General features: G+C 41.9%; 1 protein-coding gene across 9 annotated transcripts in view; it reads left to right on the top strand.

Annotated features, from left to right (window-relative positions):
• Positions 1-14767, top strand: part of TCF20 (transcription factor 20) — a 200220-nt gene that overhangs the window by 55184 nt on the left and 130269 nt on the right. For 3 of the 9 annotated variants that reach the window (XM_080971876.1, XM_080971873.1, XM_080971879.1), the window contains exons 3-4: positions 12365-12497; positions 13800-13870. The exons of 2 other annotated variants lie outside the window; for them this stretch is intronic. The gene's annotated coding sequence lies outside the window, so the exon portion shown is untranslated. Of the gene's footprint in view, positions 1-129; positions 150-436; positions 558-12364; positions 12498-13799; positions 13871-14767 lie in introns of those variants that run through there. 4 more of the 9 variants (XM_080971881.1, XM_080971880.1, XM_080971882.1 and 1 more) reach the window with 4 other exon arrangements.

Raw genomic sequence — 14767 nt, 5'->3', positions numbered from 1 at the left:
GGAAATTGGCCCCGTGGCAGCGCGATGCCCTGCCATGCCAAACAAGCCAGAGTAATTACACTCGCAGCACCTTCATTATATGGGTTTTCAGGGTAACCAGAAAGGAATAATTCTCCTTTTCTTTTTCCCCCCTTGGCGCTTTCATCCAGGTAATTTTACCCCAGCCCTTCCATGCTCTTTGCATACTTAACCCCTTCCTACGAAATCTCCTGTCTCCCTCAGGCCCGAGTCTTTTGTGCATGCAGGGGCCTGTTTTCACTTGCATGCAAGTTTTGCCTTTAGCCCAAGTTGCTCAGTATGGGAGCGATTGCAATTTCTGGGTTGGGAAGCGTTTCTCTCTCCCCCCCCCCCTTTCCTCTTTTGTCTAAATCTTGAAGAAACACATTTCTTGGTACAGTCCTTGACAGATTGAATTGTGATGGAGCTGCTGCCGGTACAATCCAGTTAAAGCTAGTCGCTCCTCCCCCTCCCCTTTCCTCCTCCCCTGTTTCTACATGCAGAGGAAGGATGCAGATATGACAGCTCTGGCTCTTGGAGTTCTTTATTCATAAATACAGGTATGATGACACTCTCACTGCCTGTCTGAACTCTTGATCTCTAGGGAATCACAGACGGGGAAGTTTGTAGTCCCTTCCCCCTTTTGGTCCCTTACAGGCTTACCGTTTGTCCGGAAGGGGATTTGTGAGTGTGTGGTAAATGTGCCGCTGCTTTTTAGCAATGGGACAGAGAACTGGTTAAGATATAAACAAAGGCTGGATACACAGGGACCTGGCTTTGGCAGCCTTTCCTGAGACTAAAAGGTCCACAGATAGGTGGATTCCAAGAAAAGATTAGATTCCACATTGCTAACACAATGCAGGAATTTGGGCAGAGTTCAGGCTATTCCCTGCCTTTTCACAACCGCCTGGCACTCTCTGAAACCAGGCACTTGGAACAGGTGCTGTTCCTTCCTTGGCTGAAATGAGCATCTAGTCAGCCAGGAAAATTGTAGCTCTAGCTTTGAATGCCTGCCTTTTCCCTGTGGAATGAGGCCTGAGTGATTCCCTTCCAGACAGCTGATCTGACAGTGCTTCCAGTCCTGTTCTTTTTCTTCTTTTCAATCCTGTTTCTCTGTGGATAATTGAAGTCAAAATGAGCATAGAATGGTTAAACAACTTCCAGGGTTTGTCTTTTATTTTTCCCAGATCCTGGGTCAGAGGTTTACGTTTGTGAATGGAAGAGAGATTCTAACTAGAAATTATGCCAGAAATACATGTGTATGTGTGTACCTAGACTTGTCTGCTATTCTCATGTGTGTTCTGCAGATAGTGACAAGGTGGATCATTATTTTCACAAGAACTTTCATTTTACTAATTTCCTCTCAATAATCAGCATCTTACATTTCTAAGGTGCTTAGAATCCATGATCTCTCCTACAGAGTTATTTGATCACAGAAATTGCACCATTATTCTACCTCAGAAAGGTGAAGATCAAAATAACTGTGGTTTAGATTATAATTTGCTTTGTTCATAATTTGGTATTGTCAGTTAATATGGATTGTTGTTCCTGTTTTATATTTGTAACTGCCATGGCCTTTGGTCAGTTCAATTCAATAAATTACTTTCCAAGACAAATGCAATTTGTCTGTATCGTGAAAGTAATACCTAGTGAATCCTGTATAATCTATAATATTATATGCTCATACTGCCTCACATACATTTAGAATCATTACAGCAAACTTACGAGGTAAGCCACTATTAATACTGTTGACCAGTTCTCATTGGACTTGGTGGGGTGGAGGGAGAGGCAGCGAATGGTAGGTGGAGCCAGGGGTCACAATAAAAGTGAAGCCAATGGTAGATATATTGATTCCCCTCCCATTTTCTCCTATACATTTAACAGCAGTCTGATATACAAAAAGTAAACGGGTGAAGCTTTGCCAGTGGTGCAAAAAAACATCCAGCCTGAGCTTCTGTGTTTATCAGCTGGCATCCATCTAAGTAAGTCCCACTGTGGTCAAGGGGATTTACTCCTTAAAGCACAGGTTGCAGCATCTATCAGTTTATTCAGAGTCCCTTTACAAGGGGGGAAGACTCAAAATATTTGGCATATTTTCATTTTTAACAAAGCTTTACTTTTCAGTGTGTGGATGCTGAAAATTAAGTTCATCAATTTGCCAGGATGCCATGAAGCTATAGATTAAAGCAAGTTTATTTTTTGCACAGCAGGTTGCTCTTAAACTCACATGAGCAGAGCCAGTAAAAATAAGTTGGCAATCCTGCTGTTGCCATGTAGTCTAACAATATGTTTTGAGTTGTGCATTTGCAAGGTACAAGTAGGGTTACCAATTTTTTCTCCTTTTTCTTCTTGATTAATCCCCAGGACCACCACTTATGAGATAATTTTATTTCCGTTCCTAGTCCCAAGTACAAGATAGATGCTTGTGACATCCATTTTGAAGTAACTGAGTTTTTATACATGAGTACAGTACAACATTATCTCCTAAATGGCCCTGGGATTCTAAATAATTTGTCCCCATATAAAGAAGAACCTTGGAAATGCTAAGTGTTCTGCTTCATTTCTTTGCTGTGAGAAGTTTTGGAAACTCTGCAACTGGCTTCCTTTTAGAGTGGTTTGCTGGGCTGATCAGTGCACAGGGTCCAGCACAAAACTCAATTGTCTACCTAAAGATTACAGGATTCTGCTAACCCAGAAATATTACCTCGGGTTAAGAACTTTGCTTCAGGATGAGAACAGAATTCGCACGGCGGCAGCACAGCGGCAGCAGGAGGCCCCATTAGCTAAAGTGGTGCTTCAGGTTAAGAACAGTTTCAGGTTAAAAACGGACCTCCGGAACGAATTAAGTACTTAACCCGAGGTACCACTGTAGAATAAATTAATTAACCCGTGCCTGACTGTATGAGAAGGTTAGATAAAACAAACAGATTAAAAGAAGAAATAGGTGTATTAGCTGGAAGTTGAGAGACCTGTGATATGTAGAAAGAAATATCAAAGTTGCATTGGCACACTTGAATTGAGATTGTTGTTAAGACAATTGATGATGATGATTTGAGTTGTACATATTCCCTTCCCCCGTTCTTCTTGAGAAGTTAGGGCACAGAAAGAGAGACAAAAACTTTAAACTCCTGAATGGCTTGTTCAAGCAAAATACCAGAAGAGAACCTTCACCTTCTGTCAAAAAATGTGACTTTGTGTACCAGAGACAGAAAGGCTGTTTACTATTTGGGTTGCTGTATTATTGTTGTTACTGTTAGTTTGCTGCGGCAAAAACAACAAGGAGTTTTGTGGCATCTTAAAGTCTAACAAATATATTGTGGTAAAAGATTTAATAGATGCACAAAGTGTTTTCCTGAGTTGCACACAGACACACACACACACACGGTTGGGAAGAGTAACTGTAAAATTTCTACTTGGGCCAGTCAGTGGAAGGTGGTTTGGGAGAGAGAGTACTATATTTTTGCTGTGCCAGCTACAGCTGCTGTGACAGAGAGACACATATCGGACTTATTGCTGGTCAGTGGGCCAGTTTAGGTTTAACACAGGCATCCCCAAATTCGCCCTCCAGCAATGCTGACATAATAGGGAGGAGGCCATATTGCACCACCATCTTCCAGATATTACTTGGGTTCCAAGCTTTCTACTCAGTTGCTGGCTAGTACATCATTTGGTTAAGTTTTTAGCCCAGGGATGGGAAAACTGTGTCCCGCCAGATGATGTTGGACTACAGCTCCCATCATCCCTGACCACTGGTCCTGTTAGCTAGGGATGATGGGAGTTGTAGTCCCAAAACAGCAGGAGGGCTGAGTTTGGGGATGCTGGGTCTAACAGGTACTTTTAAGGACCACTGAGAGAAGAACAAGAAAGAATGATTTCAAGATTTTAAAGAAACATGGGAAAATCTTCATAACTATAAGTTGTGCGATGGAATAAAGAAGCTGTGTCATTTCATTAAACCCCCTTTCCCCAGCAGAGAGATTTTTGATCACCTGTTGTGAACAGTTGGAGGAATCCTGTCATTACTTAGATGATGAACAAAATATCTTCTGATTACGTGATTCGCTGTTACATTTGAGTTCCATATTACAATCCCCAAATATTTTTATTCTCTTAAAAAACACACACGTGTGCGTGGTGATTGGGATTGGGAACATGGAGGAAAAAGTCTTAATTCTTTCTGCTCACACTGTGTGGACCCAATCCAGATCAGCCCCTGTGGAGCACTACTATTAGCCCCAGAGAATAATTAGTGCAGGGGCAAAGAGAAATCCCTCCCCACCCCTCCGTACCATGAGCCCAATCCAAATTACTTTTTCTCCAATGACTGCTTGTTGAAGAAGGAATTTATGTTGGTAAGGATAATGTGCATTTTGATGACTGGTAGGCACATGGCTCAAAGAAATCTGCCAGAAGACTTTGTAAGAATTTTGGCTACCTCAGGAAGGTGTATTTTGTGAGAACAATTTGATAACCAGGATGGGCACTCACCCTTAGGGCACCAGACTGAGTTCAGGGACTGAGGACTCATCCACACTGCGCTTGTCCCATGCATGGGTCTGAGAGTTTTCTATTTGTTCTGTGCATTCTAATCTTGGGTCTGAGCAGTATTTCGTTTATCCCACGGCTATTTACAACTGAATCAGAACAAACATACATCTGCAAAAAGAAGAGTGGTGTTTGTTCTGATTCAGCTGTAAACAGCAGGCTTTCTTGGGGGGGAAAAGGTGGAACCAGTGTGAATGAGCCCTCAGTGTTTGTTGACTGTACTGTCTGCAGTGAGCTAGGGCAAAATCAGTGAGACATAGCTCTGGACTCTTTTCATGGCCATTGCTGGAAAAGCCTGGGAGCATTAGGCAAATCCAGCACAAGCCACACAACTTGGCAATGCGACTCACAGCATGGAAGGGGGCTTTAATTGTGCCCCTTGACCCAGGCACTGTTTATCATAGGGCCAGCCTTGTTGATAATCCTGGGTTGAGAAGAAAAGTAGTTATAGTTTGGAAAAGCTATGAACAGCCACTATTGCTGATATTCTAAGGCAGCTTACCAATAATAATAATAATAATAATAATAATAAAAAATGTTATTGGGGGCTTGTTTTCAGAGTTGCCTATGTTTCAACCGCATATTAATGGTTGTGGATAGGAATTAATATTTTGCTACTGCGCAGTTGTACTACTCTCATTCTCTTCCGTGCATCTCTAATGCTACAATTCGGTTCATGTTTATTCAGAAGAAAGTCCCAGCCTAAGGTTGCAATCCTATACAAACTTACTTAGGGGTAAGGCCTGTTTGACTCACTGGGACTTATTTCTGAGTATATGTGCATAGGATTGGGCTGCGAATGATGGATTAAGTCAGGGGCATGTGGAAATGTGGGCTCTGAGGGTGGGTGGGAATCAGAAAGGAGGGGAGCCTCCTCCCTACTTTCTTTATCTCCATCCCATGGTATAGTATTCTTTTCACCCAGTATGGGAGGGAACAGTTTTTACTCCCTTTGGCTCAGTCTTTTGGGCTTTTGTCAATAACAAATGATTTTGCTGTGCCTTATTTGCATATTGTTTTTAAAGCCTCTGCATCATCCTGTTCTTTCTCCCATCCCCTCCTTTCTCTCCCCCACCGCAATAATTCTCTAGACGTTTATTTCTTCCAGCCCCCTCATAATACATCTTTCATTTTGTTCTGATTTCCAATGCCCAGGAGCAAAGAAATGAAGAGAAATTGAGAAATAGTCTCATTCTTTTTTTCTTATCCGGGAAAGGGAATTGCAGGCAGGCAAAACTGTCAGCTTGGCAGCATGAGAGAGAGACTCCATCTCTGAAATGTGCAGAACATTGCTGTCAATCCCGAATGATCTCCTTACAGTGCCACACATCACAGTTCCTTTCTTGTCAACTGTGGATGGAACTTCCCTTCAAAATATTGCTGTCATCTTCTGCTTTTACAGGGTCAGAAACCAGGATTAGATGCAAGTCATAGAGCTGTCCTTTATGACAACCTCCCCACCCTCCCACACCTTTGCATTAGTGATATACCGATACTTCCACTAGCAGCATTGAGTTTCTGTGCAACGGCAGGGAGGTAGCTTTGCTGTAGGAGTGTAGCTTGTTTTGATTTGAAAAATGAAAACGAACACCAATAACAGCCCCCCCCCCCAAATGTCAGGGGTGCTGTGCAGCCTTCAAGTAAAAGAGTTAAGGATCCAGCCACCTCCAAAGGACATGTTTTTCAAAAGAAAAAGAAAAGGCTCATAAAATAATGTGGAATTGTTGAACAGAGGGGTATCCATGTTGGTGTTTGCTAGTTTTTTAAAAGCCCATGTAAGTGATTTCACACTGGATTTTCACATTTTGGAGCATTTGGGTTCTAAAGAAGTAAAAATAAGAAGCATTTATAAAGAATTCCTTAGAATGGTGCAATCATAGGTAGAGGACAAGGAGAAGATAATTCTGTTGCCCATTATCAAAAACAACAAAAAGCAGGACTGTTTGTTTAGACATCTGGTAACTGCTTGCCAGCTTGTTAGAGATACCATTCAGTTGTACAGCCTTAAAAGTGGACATAATTCTTGGAGGATGAGGCTGGCAAGCTGTGTGCTTCCATCTTGTCCATTGATTTAGGCAGCCAGATGTGGGCTGGCTTGAGTGGATGACAAATGTCTCTCGGACAGGTGGAGCAATAGTTAAACTGCTGAGAAAACCTTATTGGAATCTACCATATTGGGTGAGTTCTAGCCCATTTCCAATATTCACTGTTGGGGCACGGTCCTTAAAGATGTGGTTTTAACCCATCTTAAGTTTTTCCAGATGCTAGATTTTCTAAATCCATCTTAATCCAAGTTATTGCCCCTATTGGAGACTGAGATGGCCTGGTAGCACCCTAGTAGTTAATCTATTTCAGGAACTGGACAGAGGTAGTTATATCCCTGTAGGTTTTGATGGACCTTTCAGCAGCTTTCATGACCATCTATTGTAGTATGCTTCTGGACCACTTGGCTGTGGGCATCATTTTATGGTGTGTCTGATCCTTCCAGAGAGTAGCTGTCAGTAGCTGGTGCTGGGGGACTTCTGCTTACCATCTTGACCACTGGCTTACAGTGTCATGAGGGACTCTTGTCTTCCATGCAGTCTCTGGGATGCAGTCTCTCCATGCAGTCTCTGTCCCCCCATGAAGTCTCTGGGAGGGATTGCCTAGGAGTGACTCGACTTACTTCTCTTTCCATGTCATTGTAGAGAAACTGTGGTGTTCTGAGATCATTAAGGGACTGCAAAACAAATGGAAGCTTAATCCAAACAATGTATAAGTACTCTTGGACAGTAGGGCTGCCAACCCAGTGGCAGTAATATAGCCTGTTTTGGATGGATTTGCAAACTGGGAACAAAGAAAGCTGCACAGATTGGTAGCGTTGCTCAGTCTGTTCCAGCTAGCTGCAGCACGAATGTTTTTGCAAGTAATGTTTATTGAGCATGAATCCCCCTCCCCCATTGCTAAACAAAAAAAATCAAGCAGGAACGCTATCAGTCTGTGCAGCTGTCTTTGTTCCTGGTGCCTTCCATAGCTGATTCCTCCCACACACAAAAATCCATGTTGTTGTGCATGGGATTGTTCTCTGCCTTGAAAAACCAGATTTGCATTGGGGAAAGATGACCAGAGAAGCTAACCTGTAACCCTCCAGATGCTGTTGGACTATAGCGATTGGTGATGGTGTGAGTTGTGGCCCAACAACATCTGGAAGACCAAACGTTAGCCACACTGCCATAGACTATTGTCTTAATTGTTTCCTTTTATGCACTGCTGCCGCGACCTGCCCCCTTACATCTCACTCATTAAAACTGTTCTCCTGGTTTGTTGATCTTTGTCTAACTTTTTCAAAACCCTCAATTTTAAAAAGAAGAAGTTTGCAGTTTGGTTGTGCTTCTGCACCCAGCTTTACTTCCAGTTCCCTAGGCTGAAGCAGTGGCCAGGAGCTTAGGCTGGTATACTGACTGTGCAGATTTCTGGAGGAAGCAGACCTGGGCATAGTTAGGCACACACTTATTTTTAAAGCACATATGCTGCTATTCAGTCATGTTTCCAGGGTGATTTAAATACAAATACAACAGAAGAAAAGAAGAAGATACAATAAAAATGAAAACCACAGCAGAAGCGAAAACTGTATAAACTTAGGAAAGCTGGGAGAATAGAAATGACTTTGTCTGTCATCTAAAGGATAACAATGATGCTGGCAGATTGACCTCCCTGGGGAGGGAGGAGATTCCATAAACAGGACATGACCACTGAGAAGGCTCACTCTGTAGTTGACACCGACCTTACCTCATATGCCTTGGTTACATGAAGATCAGATTAGTGTAATGTACTCCATATGGAACTTCCTTTGAAGAGATTTTGGCAACTCCAGCTGGTATGAAATTCAGCTGCTAAAGTGCTGACTGGAGATATATTTTTTTCCAAGGATGTTACTCCATTTTTATATTGACTTCATTGGCTGTCAGTCTGTTTTGAAGGACCGTCAGAAGGCAGTCCTCTCTTTGAAGGTGTGTTCTGTTGGAGGGCTTTCCAGTTTGAGTCTGCTTTAAAGGTAAGGAAGCATGAAAAAGGAGAGCAGGAACCTTGAAGCTGCCCATCCACAGTTAGCAGCACCTGGTCAGCAGGTGGAGCAGACGCACCAAGTCACCTGATGCCTTAAGAACACAAGAAGAGCCGGCTGGATCAGGCCAGTGGTCCAATTTGTTCAGCGGCCTGTTCTCACCATGGCCAACCGATGCCTGTGGGAAACATGCAAACAGGACCTGAGCACAAGAAAGAACATTTCCACCTGGCAGTTTGCAACAACTCTATTCACTTCCCCAATGTGGTAAAATATATTACATATATTTTTATTTAAATTTTGGTAATTATTTCTTCTGTCTATAAATATAAATCATGTGCAAATTGCTGTTTTATTTTGTCCTCTTTATCTGATGATGCAAACCCTCCTTTTTGACACTGCACAACTGACCAGCCTAATTCAAAGTGTTGAATCGAGGCACAATTCACCTTTAAAACCCTAAACAAGTTGGGACCTGTATACTTAAAGGACTCTCTCATCTCATGCAATCCTGTGATCCCTTAGTGGGATAAGCTATTTTGTGTAACTTCCTCTCTCTTTTGTACACAAAATCATAGAGTTGGAAGGAACACTTAGGATCATTTAGTCCCCCATTTCGTGTTTGTGGAAAAGAGTGTGCTCAGAAGTGGTGCCAAGGATGTAGAACTCCTCTCCCTAGTGGTCTGCTTAGCCTCGCTCCTTTGGTCTTGAGTTGTTGACTGAATAACTTTTAATTTTTGTTAGCCTTTGGCTTCCCTTTAGTGCAGTGGTGGGGAACCTGTGACTCTCCATATGTTGTTGGATTATTGGGAGAGCTAACCGGGGCTGATGAGAGTTGGATTCAAGCAATATCTGGAGGATTACGGGTTCCCTACCACTTGATTTAATATGGCCTTTTTGCTTCCTTTGGTGTATGTTTTTGTTGATTATAACTTCTTTATTGTTTTGAGGTTGTTGTTTTTAAGTAAGTATTTTTAATTTGCTATGAGCCACCTTGAGCACGTTGTTCAGAGTGGAAAAGTGGGGATTTAAAAATTCCCTAAACAAACAGGTAAATAAAAATAAATACTGTAAATAGATCCTTTAATCATACAGAGGGGGCAGTTATGGTGTGTTGTTGCTCCTTAGTTCTTTGTGAAAGGTGAAGATTTGTTGGGTGGATAATGCTTTTGCAGATTCTGAGACTGGATGAAATATTCCTGTATATCAAAGCCACGAGGAATTCAGTTGCTCAATAACTGGTGGGGAATTTATGCTAATAAAAAATACTGTTTGATAATATGAGAGTCATTACTATGCTATAAGAGGACAGCTGCTGGAGGCCTTAGCAGTCAGTAATGCCCTTGGGGCTTGGAGGCAATCCAGCCATCTGGGAGCAGCAATATTTGGGTGATCTAGTGCTGTGCTGGAACAGTGTGTGTGCGCGCGCATACACCATCTTCTATCTGGAAGAAAGTTATTTAAGTCAAATGCTGTTTTACTACAAACTGTTGGAAGGTTTTGAACCGGAAAACGAGTGAAATAATTGCACAGCACTATTCTCATATATATGTAGAAGAGAAGAAGAGTTTGGATTTGATATCCCGCTTTATCACTACCCTAAGGAGTCTCAAAGCGGCTAACAATCTCCTTTCCCTTCCTCTCCCACAACAAACATTCTGTGAGGTGAGTGAGGCTGAGAGACTTCAGAGAAGTGTGACTAGCCCAAGGTCACCCAGCAGCTGCATGTGGAGGAGCGGAGACGCGAACCCTGTTCACCAGATTACGAGTCCACCGCTCTTAACCACTGCACCACACTGGTGTAGTGGAATGTAGTGTGTGTGTTTGGACACAGAATTCTGAATAGTTTGGGGAACTTTGGAACATGTAGATGAACAGAAATCATACAGCCGATAGTTTACTATGTAAATTTGGATAGTAGGCTTTCTGTTCCCACAACTAGATATTTAAAAACCGTAACCTTTATGATTTAATCTTCCGATCTTTATTGGAAGGTATCGTATAAGCCTATTGAAGGTAGAAGTACTTATTTTAAAACCTAGACTTTTGTCTCTGAAATTTCTAACATTACCGCCATGCTGATTAGTTGTTGTTTCCAGCCATTGCAATACTTTCAGGAGACTCCCAGTTTTCCGGATATTTGCTTGTCTCCTGAGAGTCATGTCATGAGCAAAATAAATAGTCTCATATATGAATACATCAAAACTAGATTGTGATGCTATTATCTTCTTGGTTTTTGTGGATATTGATAAAAAGGCAGTGGTCCAATGAGTGCCACTCAACACTGAAGTATAATGGGAATTAGTAGATCTCTGAAGTCTGAATGTTGGCAAATTTCTATCACCCATGATGTCCTCCCACTTTGATTGATCAGTTAAATGTCTTTTTTTTCTTTGGTTGTACAACCAAGACATGGCAAGTCAGAGACCTCAACAGGCAAAACAGAAATACTTCTTCATCTCACTTAAAAAAATAAAAAATAAAAAGGGAAATGCACAATAAAGCTCCTTTGAAAATTCTTCTGTGTCATATCCAGAAGGGATGATAAGGTATTGGGTGGGGGAGGGTTCACTTCTACCAATTCCCTGCTCTCTGTAATGGGATAGAATTCACTCATACTCACACCAGTAAGCCGCAATAAAAGGTGACCCAGAGATCCTGAGGCAGAGATATAGAGGCGGCTTATTATTTGGCCCGAGATGACATCACAGCTTCCTAGTTGATGATGGTTGAATGTTGAACTTGGTAGATGCCACTTCAGATTCCAGCTCAGCCATGATCTTACAGAGTGGCCTTGAAAAAGATGTACTTGAACAAGCAAACCCTGGTTACCTGAAAAACTGAAATCCATCTTGCATGTTTGCTGTGAGGATTAATAAGTAGGACTGTAAGCCACAATCAAATGCTAAGGTGATGGTGATATTACAGTTCAGTGCTTTTGAAAAGGGGCAGAACTATGCAGCACAAACCTATACATGTTTACTTAGTTTCAGTAAATGAGATTTACTCTCATGTGAGTGAGTTTAGGATGGTAGCTGTCACACATTTCTTGATTGTCAGTCATTTATTGTGCAGGAACACTGAGCATTGCAGCCTCCATATCATGTTGGGACTTCAGCCAGGAGTATGTGTGTGTGGATCAGATCCTTCCAAAGTTGTTTTCTCACAGGTTGATTGTCCTTCCTGGGATATATAGAGGCCCAGTTTGCACACAGCAGGAAGCTGAACAATAGCAAAGATTGTGGCTGCTTTGCATCCCACCCCCTCCTGCCCTGTCCTCCTGCTACCCAAAGCCAAACCATGGACTGGCTTAGGTCTGAACCTGACTTGTGGTTTGCCTTATTAAACCAGAAAGCTGAGTTTGGACAAAACTTTAAGCCCAACCATGGCTTGGCTCTGGGTAGCACATTAGGAGGATGGGGTGGGCAAAGAGCACAGCATCCATTTTTTATTTGCCTCCCCAAATCTGATTTGGAGGGTGGAGGAACCTGCAGAATAAATTTAGGGAGTGCATGAGGGAGGAGGGGCAGAAGTCACACTGGGCAAGTGTGAATCATTGTGCTGACTAGATTCTTACTTAGCGCTAGCTCCTTACTTCAAGACTTTACCAGTGCAAGATCCTGAATTGCTGCAAAAATTATACAATAACACGAGATGGTACTGCTGGAAATCTCTTTCCTCTCTCATCACCCCTAATATTTTTACACTGCATGCTGTTCTGGATGGGGGTCTATTTTGTGGCCTGTCCAGCTGCCCATTTCAATATCATGTTTCTTACAGAGGCTGTTGGCAGATGATAAGGAGGAATTGACAGGACAGTACCTTAGAAGAAATCCTGTATAACTGGACTACAAGAGGAATGTGGTATTAGCAATCATCAATTAGTTCCAGAGTTATAACCTAAGACATGAAGGTTTGTTCCCCCCATAAATCATTATTGCAGATGTGATATGATTGCATCTGCAACATTTGGCAGTGGGGAGGGATTGGTGTGTGCAATGTAGTGTCATGTTATGTCTGTCAACACTGTTTCATTAGCAGCTCTTTCATAGTACCTGTCCTTTTGTGGGCAGATACACACTTCAAGAGGCAGATGAGTTTCCTGCATGCCTCCTTATGGATTAGCAGCAAACTCTGCTGTGTAAAATGCCAGTCAGCCCTGACACCAGCCAGTTCATACATGCACATCAATTGCTTTTTTATTACTAGATTATTTTGGGTTTGATGACTGGCAACAGTTATCTAACTGACTCAGTTAGAAGTTTTGTATTTGAGATCATATGGGATGATACGGAAATTCTATGCTCTGATGGCTCCTTCACACAAACCTTATAGGTGGAGCTTCCCTATCACCTCAGATGTGAAACTTTGAAAGGAGTCAATTCACATATTCAATTGCCATTCATTGAATGAGAGGAAAGTGATTAGTGATAAAGCAATGATACTTCGCTTGTCCATTATTGTGCATTTGTGAACCAGACCTAAAGTAAGGCTGTGTTTATGCTTCCCTTTACTGTGCACTCACTGCATTTCCAGTGTTGGGTTTTTCATCCATGTTACATAACACTATCCAAAATGCTTATGTATCCTGTACTTCATTATAAATTACACCTGTTTGATGTTGTTTCTCAAATCAGCTTCACACCAACTGGAATCCTTAAGACTCCTCTCCAGCCTACATGTGCACACCTTTGGTTAGGGTAAATGCATCCCCCTTCCCTCACAGAATCATAGAGTTGGAAGGGACCAAAGGGTCGTCTAGTCTAACCCCCTGCAATGCCCCTTGGTGTGTACACAAACAGAAACAAATCTGGCATTAATTTGACACAAAAGTACAGTATAGCATTTACCAAAAAGTCCCTTTGTGCTGGAAATTCTGTCTCTTACAGAACATGAACTTTCATATACTCTGGGGAGAAGCAGTAGTAACACATCCAAAGGAGTTTTATGCCTTGTCTGTAAAGAAGAGGGAGGGAGGGAGGATCTGTTAGAATCTTAATCTGAAAGCAGCTACTGCAGCTACAAACAAAATGCTAAGATTTTTATTTGATTAAAGAATAAGGGAATACTAAAAAGTAATTTTAAGTTTTATTTTAAATACTAATTCTTTCAGAAGTATGCAGTCACAAACTAAAAATAACCTAATCTCTTTGTGTTTAAAAGTAAGTATAATTTTCCTGCATAACTAGCTACTTTTTCTTGTACTTGTGCCTAGGTTGACCTTTGAATGATATTACCAACAGAGGACAGCGCCAGTGTTGCCTTTCCAGGGTCTTCAAAAGCTATGTAAATTATGAATAATGCGTTAAATTAGCATACCTCCTTTGTGTAACATCTAACTGCTCCCCCCCCCCTCTGTATTTTAGAAGGTGTGATTTTTGTGTATCTAGCTTCCATTTCATACCATCCCAGGCAGGAAAAGAGGGATGGAGTGAAAGGAAAATTAACTAGATGTAAAAGAAAAAGAAAAGGACAAGAAGAACAAGAGCCTAGTTTTGGATGATATGTAGTTAATGTAAGTTCAAAGAAGACCTGCTCCTATTGTAAGACAAGAGGTGTGGAACATCTTTACACTCCCTTATGCCTGAAGCATGTCTTCCTTCACTTGCTTTTAGTTGCAGTAACAGAGCAATTCTGGTGTTCATGTCTGCCAGGAAGCCACACCTGCTGACTTAGAAGCTCTGTTCCAATTTCAGATACAGTACTTGGAAAAAGATTGTCGTTACATAAGGAGGAAGAGGAAGGAAGAATTTGGCACTTGCTCAAGTATTCCCTTAAGAAATGTCCCAAAGATGAACTGTAACATTCAGAACAGGCTCTACAGCAGATATGGGAAACTTGTGGCCTCCTAGATGGTCTTAGATTCCAACTCGCGTTAGTTCTAAGCAGCAAGGTCAGGGATGGCAGGAACTGGTTCTGCAACATCTAGAAGGCCACAGATTCCCCATCCCTGCTAAGTGTAACTCAGATTTAGGCCTGCTCCCACAACACTCTTCATAATTCTAACTAAATTGCTAGTTGTTGGATCTAGTGCCATCCTCGGTATTGTATTTCAACCTCAACTCATACACTTGCTGTTGCATGTTCTGTGTTTCTTTTTTTAAAAAAAATCCACAAGGGCTAGAAAGATGGTTGGAAATGAAAAGTTAGAATAGGAATGGGAAGCTTGTGGCCTTCCAGATG

The sequence above is a fragment of the Podarcis pityusensis genome (assembly GCF_964106645.2).
Source record: "Podarcis pityusensis genome assembly, chromosome: 10".
Classification (NCBI taxonomy): Eukaryota; Metazoa; Chordata; class Lepidosauria; order Squamata; family Lacertidae; genus Podarcis; species Podarcis pityusensis.
Note: the sequence above shows the minus strand (reverse complement) of the source record. Positions and strands in the feature narration are given on the sequence as shown.